The 6,000-nt window shown below is 41.2% G+C and overlaps 1 protein-coding gene across 3 annotated transcripts in view; it reads left to right on the forward strand.

Annotated features, from left to right (window-relative positions):
• The window catches only part of Ncoa2 (nuclear receptor coactivator 2), a 222,814-nt gene that overhangs the window by 80,532 nt on the left and 136,282 nt on the right, over positions 1-6,000 (forward strand). For all 3 annotated transcript variants that reach the window (XM_005361880.3, XM_013351868.2, XM_026786560.1), the window contains exon 2: positions 3,405-3,461. The gene's annotated coding sequence lies outside the window, so the exon portion shown is untranslated. The remainder of the gene's footprint in view (positions 1-3,404; positions 3,462-6,000) is intronic.

The raw sequence follows: 6,000 nt of genomic DNA on the forward strand, positions 1-6,000 counted from the left end.
AACAACTTGTAAAGAAGATTTATTCCCAGTACAAACTAATGATAAATGTTTGAGTGCTGGGGTTCCCAGTGGCCCTGTTCTCAGGTATTCCCGTTGTATGCACACACCGAGGTGCCTTACTGCTCTCCATAGGTTTGCACTTTGTGTTGTTAGATGTTTTGTCTATTAATTCTCAAACTGTCATGCCTTTTTACAAGCAGTACGTTAAGATACGGTGTTTAGGATTTATTGTTCTTGGATTCATAAAATCTCTTTTATTCAGGATGAGTAGAGAAATATGTTACCCATAGGACAGCACAAGCAACTGGAATCCAAAACTTCAAAATCCAGACCAGGTTTTGTTGGGGAAGTGCCAAGAGAAAGGAAAGGGATAGTCAACCTTTTCACCTGCTGCCCTCCTTGTTCGTGTGTGTGTGTGTGTGTGTGTGTGTCTGTGTGTAGCTTCCATTTATTCTATTGAGATGATATGTGGTGACAGTGATATCATTTGACAGAGATCTTTGATAGACAGGTGTCTTCTGCTTGTTGAGGCTGTGTTGGGAGTTAAAGATTGTCCCTGGCCTGTATGGAGAGATCATAGGTTTGAATGTTAACTTTTGATCCATTTCTTTGCTACTTCTTTGTCTAAAGATATCCTATATTTTGGGTAGTTTTGAAGTATCTTACAGGCTTGTCTACCTTAAACTCAGCAATATAAAAGGAAGGGTTAAGGGTTCATTTATTTTTTAGTGTGATTGATTTCATCAACAATAATTAGGAATTAAAAAAAACTAGAAGAAGGAGACTGTCTGAAGGGAGTTTATAATTTGAGATTGTCCACATGACTGATCTAAAGACAGTAAACAGTTTTGTGGAGCCTGGTGTGGTTATCCATGTGACATGTTCTAGTGATGGTGAGAAGCTAGCCTGAGCCTTGTGAATCCCAAGATCGCCTCAAGGATGGCTGCTGCCTTTCCCTGTCCTCAGAGAGCCCCCTGTAGATAGGAAGAGAATGTAATGGTAATGGTCATTTGCACCTGCTGGGCTCAGATACTTATTTCTTTTTCATTCGCCTTATCTGTCTTTCTCTCTTGGTTTAAAACTGTTGTTTTAAAGGGACCAGTACTTTCTTATTATCAAATCAGGTAGGGACTCAATTCTTGGAATGGAACAATGTGCATCTCGTCTTGCATGCCCCGCCCCGACCTGCTGGCTTTCCACCTGTTAGCTACTTTGTTTACGCTTATTTTCCGGTGTTGGTGTTTCTCTGGGCTTAGCTCCAAGCCTATAACTGTCCTTTCTTTGTATGCTTTGCTCAAAAGATCTTAACCACTACTAATTTAGGTTTTCAGATTAGTCTTTGAATTTAGTATCGTTAGTCCTCTTGTAAACATTCAACTCTAACAAGTATGAGATGAACTTTTGTGTCACTAAGCAAGAATATCGAGCTTTCCTGACATAATGTGTGCCTCTGGAGGCTGAGGCAGAAGATCATAAACAAGATAGAGTCCAGCAGAGGCAGTTGTTTCAAGAGTGGTAGTCTAGCACCCCACCCCCACCCCCTGTGCTAGGTGAACGGTGCCTAGTCCAGTGTATGTAAGTCTTATGTTTCAGCATTGATTCTTCTTTTCACTGAAGTTTTTATTACTCTATATTTTAGGGTATATTATAAAATCTGTGTGTATATATGTGTGTGTGTGTAGTTTTCTTGAAGATGACTTTATGATTGGAAGCACACTAAGTTAAAAATCTGGCTTTAATTTTTACGTGGTAGGTTTTGATCTCAATAGAAAAAATTAAGCAACCACACATCATAGACTGTGGGCATATAGTTGTGTGTGACTGAAGCTGTTAAAGAATTCCAAGTGTCCTTCTGCAGCTTTCTCTATTCCTGTGTGTCTTCAGCGTTTGCCAGCCTCCCTGCCTGTCTTGGTGACTGGAGTGGTGATAGCTTGACAGGGGCCATTCTAAGATCCTCGGTAGGAACATGCAGGGTGGCAGTTGTCTGGCGCCCTTTGGCCAGTCAGTCACTGATGTCTTCGTAATAGCCAGTGCTGGCTTTTCCGGTGTATGTCAGAAATGCCGGAAGTTGACTCAGGTGGCCCAGCACCTTTTTCACACATGGCACTACTCCGCTCAATAGGAAATGGCTTCCTTTGGTTGGTGGCAACTTTGATCGAGAAAATTACATGGCATAGGACTCAGGAAAAAACATTAATGCTAGTCTGTTCACAGTGTGGCATCAGAAATCACCGGAAAACTGTTTTCAGGGGCTCAGATCGCTGCCTTCTTGTTAGGTTAGCAAAAAGTGATAGAATTATCAAAGCAGTGACCTTCTGTGAACACCCCGCAGGTGTGGCAGCCATGTACCTTGCTCCCAAGGCACGCCTCGGGAACAGCATGGGCTAGAGCTGCCGTGCAGATGGAAACACAGGTGACGCTGTACCGTGTGCTCACCCGATGAGAGTCCAGTAGTGCTGCCGATGGTTCCTTTTGACACAAAAATAAAGTACAGTCTCTCTTTCTCTCCAGGTATATTAAATACCCTTTGGTCAGTATTACAGTTGTCACTTCATTCTCTTCCGTGGCTAAATTTGCTTCCTCTAGAATGTTTATAATCACTTATCAACAAAATAAAAGACGATACTGTTCCTCATCTCTCAGCCCGCAATTAGGTTAACAGGCTGGAGAGATGGTGATGGCACCTGAACTCCAGGCTGCTACAAAGCAGCAGGTGCTCCTAACTGCAGGGATGTCTCTCCAGCCTGTTAACCTAATTGCTTAGAAGAAGCAAAACAGTTGTCACCCACCATTATGGTTGGGTCTGTGCGTATACATGGAGTACACCCTTTACTCCAATAGACTTTTCTTCAGATAGCAAATTGTTCCGTCATTTTTATGCTACAATTACTACACAGGTACTTTTATTTTTGTAATTTTTACTTTCAAAGGTTCTGTACTGGAAAACTCTTAAGCATGACACATTAGTTATTATGTGGATTTTATTTGTTTAATCAGAAAACATGTACTGCAGCATGTTATAGTGTACAGGCCCTGTGCTGGTCCTAGAAGTCCAGAGTGGCCATGGGTATCCCATACCGCCTGTGCTGCGGCCGTTCATCTTCAACCTGGTAGAGAGAGCTGCCCATTGGATAGCAGTTGAAATGTAGCTGTGAGAACTGTCATTCACAGTTCATTGTTCCTTGTATATTTTGTCCTGTGCTGCGTAAGTAGAAGTGATGCCGAGGTCATTCTGCCTCTTGGCTCGCTGTGCAGTGCAGTGTAGGGCTGACTAGTGAATGTTGCTTGTGCACTGGGAGTGATGAACAAATATTAGCCGTGTATTGATTGTGAACATCTTACCTACTGACAAGCTCAGTGAGTTTCTCTCTTCACTAATGTTTGTTTGTTTGTTCATATTGCAGATTCTGCTCAGATTTGGCTTCAAATGAACAAATCTTCTGCACTGTGTACAGGCACAGGTGAGTCTTTATTATGTTGTACAGGCACAAGCATTGAGTCTTTTATGTTGTGATGACTTTTTGTAAGATTAAGTATTTTACATTATCTGATATATTAGAAAAGTAATAAGTAAATAAGATGGATGTAAATGAAAAGAGAACAGAACTTACCAATTTTACTGCATGTTTCTGCTGTGAAAGTTCGTTATGAATGTCTTAAAATGACATCTGAAGGTGAAACACCATGTGTTTGTTGTTGCTCAGTTTCTATTTGGAAAGAGTCTTAAGTGTACATGCTAGACAAGTTGATTAGTTAGTTCATTAAATTTTAACTTTAGAGCCTGGAAAAATGTTTTCACTTATTTTTTATGTAAAATATTGTTTGCTTGTTAAACTGGCATAATGTAGAAGAAAAGAAAAATTGCTATAGATTTTTGGCAACAAATCTCAATGTTAGTGGATAGTTGGGTGTTGTGAAGTCCTGTGTTTGGCCTTTTTTGTTAGTGGCTCCTATTACACATTCATACTGTATGTTGATGATATTCACTAACCCTTAATACTCCCTTTACATCTTCATTTCTAAACCCCCTCTCCCTGAGAACATAGGCTTCTTTAACACGGGGGGCTGGGTCTGTTGATGCTGTGTCCTCAATCCTTAGATCACTGCTGCTTTTTTTTTTTTTTTATTTTTCGAGACAGGGTTTCTCCGTAGTTTTTGGTTCCTGTCCTGGAACTAGCTCTTGTAGACCAGGCTGGCCTCAAACTCACAGAGATCCGCCTGCCTCTGCCTCCTGAGTGCTGGGATTAAAGGCCTGCGCCACCACTGCCCTGCAGAACACTGCTGCTTTATAGTTAGGACTGAATGAAGCCGTTAAACAGTGGAATGTGAGTATCTAAAGTGCACTTAGATTCAGTCTGTAAGTACAAACAAAATAATCTAATCTGCACGATGTGCATAAGGCTCTTAAATACTATGAAAGGTTAGCCTGTTTAAGGACAAGGCCTTCGTCAGTGCTCTGTGGTTCTTATGGTGAAGTATACCCTTTCCTGTTGTTGGTGGGTATTCAGCCTTCAGTGGTGGCGAATTTGCCTCATTACTTGGCTTGGAGGTCTGATTAGACATTAGTCTTCTTGAAGTCTGTGATTAAAAAATATAAAATGGTTGCATTTCAACAAATGGATGAGGACTTGATGTTTGACTAAACAACCCAACACACAGGCATGCACTTGGACGACTCTCTGCACTAACACCACCCAGTCACAGGTCAGAATTGACGGCTTAGTGCTCTAGAATGTCTTTCCAAAACACCAAGGAGCACACCTATTTTGTGAGTTTATTCTGAACTAGAATTACTTCATTGTAATTACCTGTGTCTACCAGGCTTCTTCTATTGACACCTCCTTGTGTATATGTAAAGCTCAAGCTACCTTGAGCTGCTTACAACACGTAGATTAAAAGAGAAATAAAGCATTTCTTCATACAATTATCCATAAGACTAAGTGTATCTTTACAGTTTATTTAGGTGTGACTATTTGGCATTAGCACTGCTTCCATTTCCATTTTGTCACTATCTTGAGACCCTGTATTTCAAGGAAATCAAAGAACTTATTAACAGTAAGCTTTGGAAGTGTGTGTTTTACAACTCATTTGAACATAGTAGGTTGTCTGCAGGTTGTTTGCTGCTTACTATTTAGTGGGTGGTGCATGGGTGTCTGCACCAGTGCTCTTGGAGACATGTAACACAATCTCCATTCCCATGGTGGAGGCATACCAGGGGAGAAAGCAGGAATGACTGTGCTTGTTCCCGAGTGAGGAGTGAATACAGGTCTTCTGAGCAGAGTACAGAGTTGCTTATCTCAAGTACTTCTTAGAAGAGTCGGAGTGACGATTTTGAGGGTTTTGTTTCCTTCAATTCAACAGTCTTGGCATTTTGGGTGCTGTTTAGATAAATATTTAACAAGAAGTAAGTCACTGACAATTGTGTGGACCTAGCAGAAGGGACTGAGGTGTCACAGACATGGAGCCTGTTTTCTGTGAATGGACTACCACAGCCTGGGTGACTCAGTGGGATGTGCAGGAAGCCTGTAGTAAACCTGCCAGCACTGCCCTCTGCCTGGAAGCACTCTTTGAGGCCTTCATCTTAACCCTGCAAGCTTGTCTTGAGGAAGTGACATGATCCTCATGGTTGGCTTGGTGGCTCGGTAAGGGGAGTGGAGGCCAGGGAGCCGCTGTCTTTCAGTTTCTCTTTCATTAAGAAAGCTATTTGATCTGGTTAGTAATTCTTTAATCTGGCAGTTTTACTAGTTCAGCAAATAATTTTTTCCCTGCATTATAAAATGGAATATGATAAGGTAGTCTTGAACTATATTTTAAAACTATTTTAGTGACTTACACTATGATGTTTGAAAATAATAGAACTATGAAACTTCTTTGATTTAATTTTATTAAATTAGGGGCTGGAGAAATGGCTCAGTGGTTTAAGAGCATTGCCTGCTCTTCCAAAGGTCCTGAGTTCAATTCCCAGCAACCACATGGTGGCTCACAACCATCTGTAATGAG

The sequence above is a fragment of the Microtus ochrogaster genome, linkage group LG5, assembly GCF_000317375.1.
Source record: "Microtus ochrogaster isolate Prairie Vole_2 linkage group LG5, MicOch1.0, whole genome shotgun sequence".
In the NCBI taxonomy this organism is placed as follows: domain Eukaryota; kingdom Metazoa; phylum Chordata; class Mammalia; order Rodentia; family Cricetidae; genus Microtus; species Microtus ochrogaster.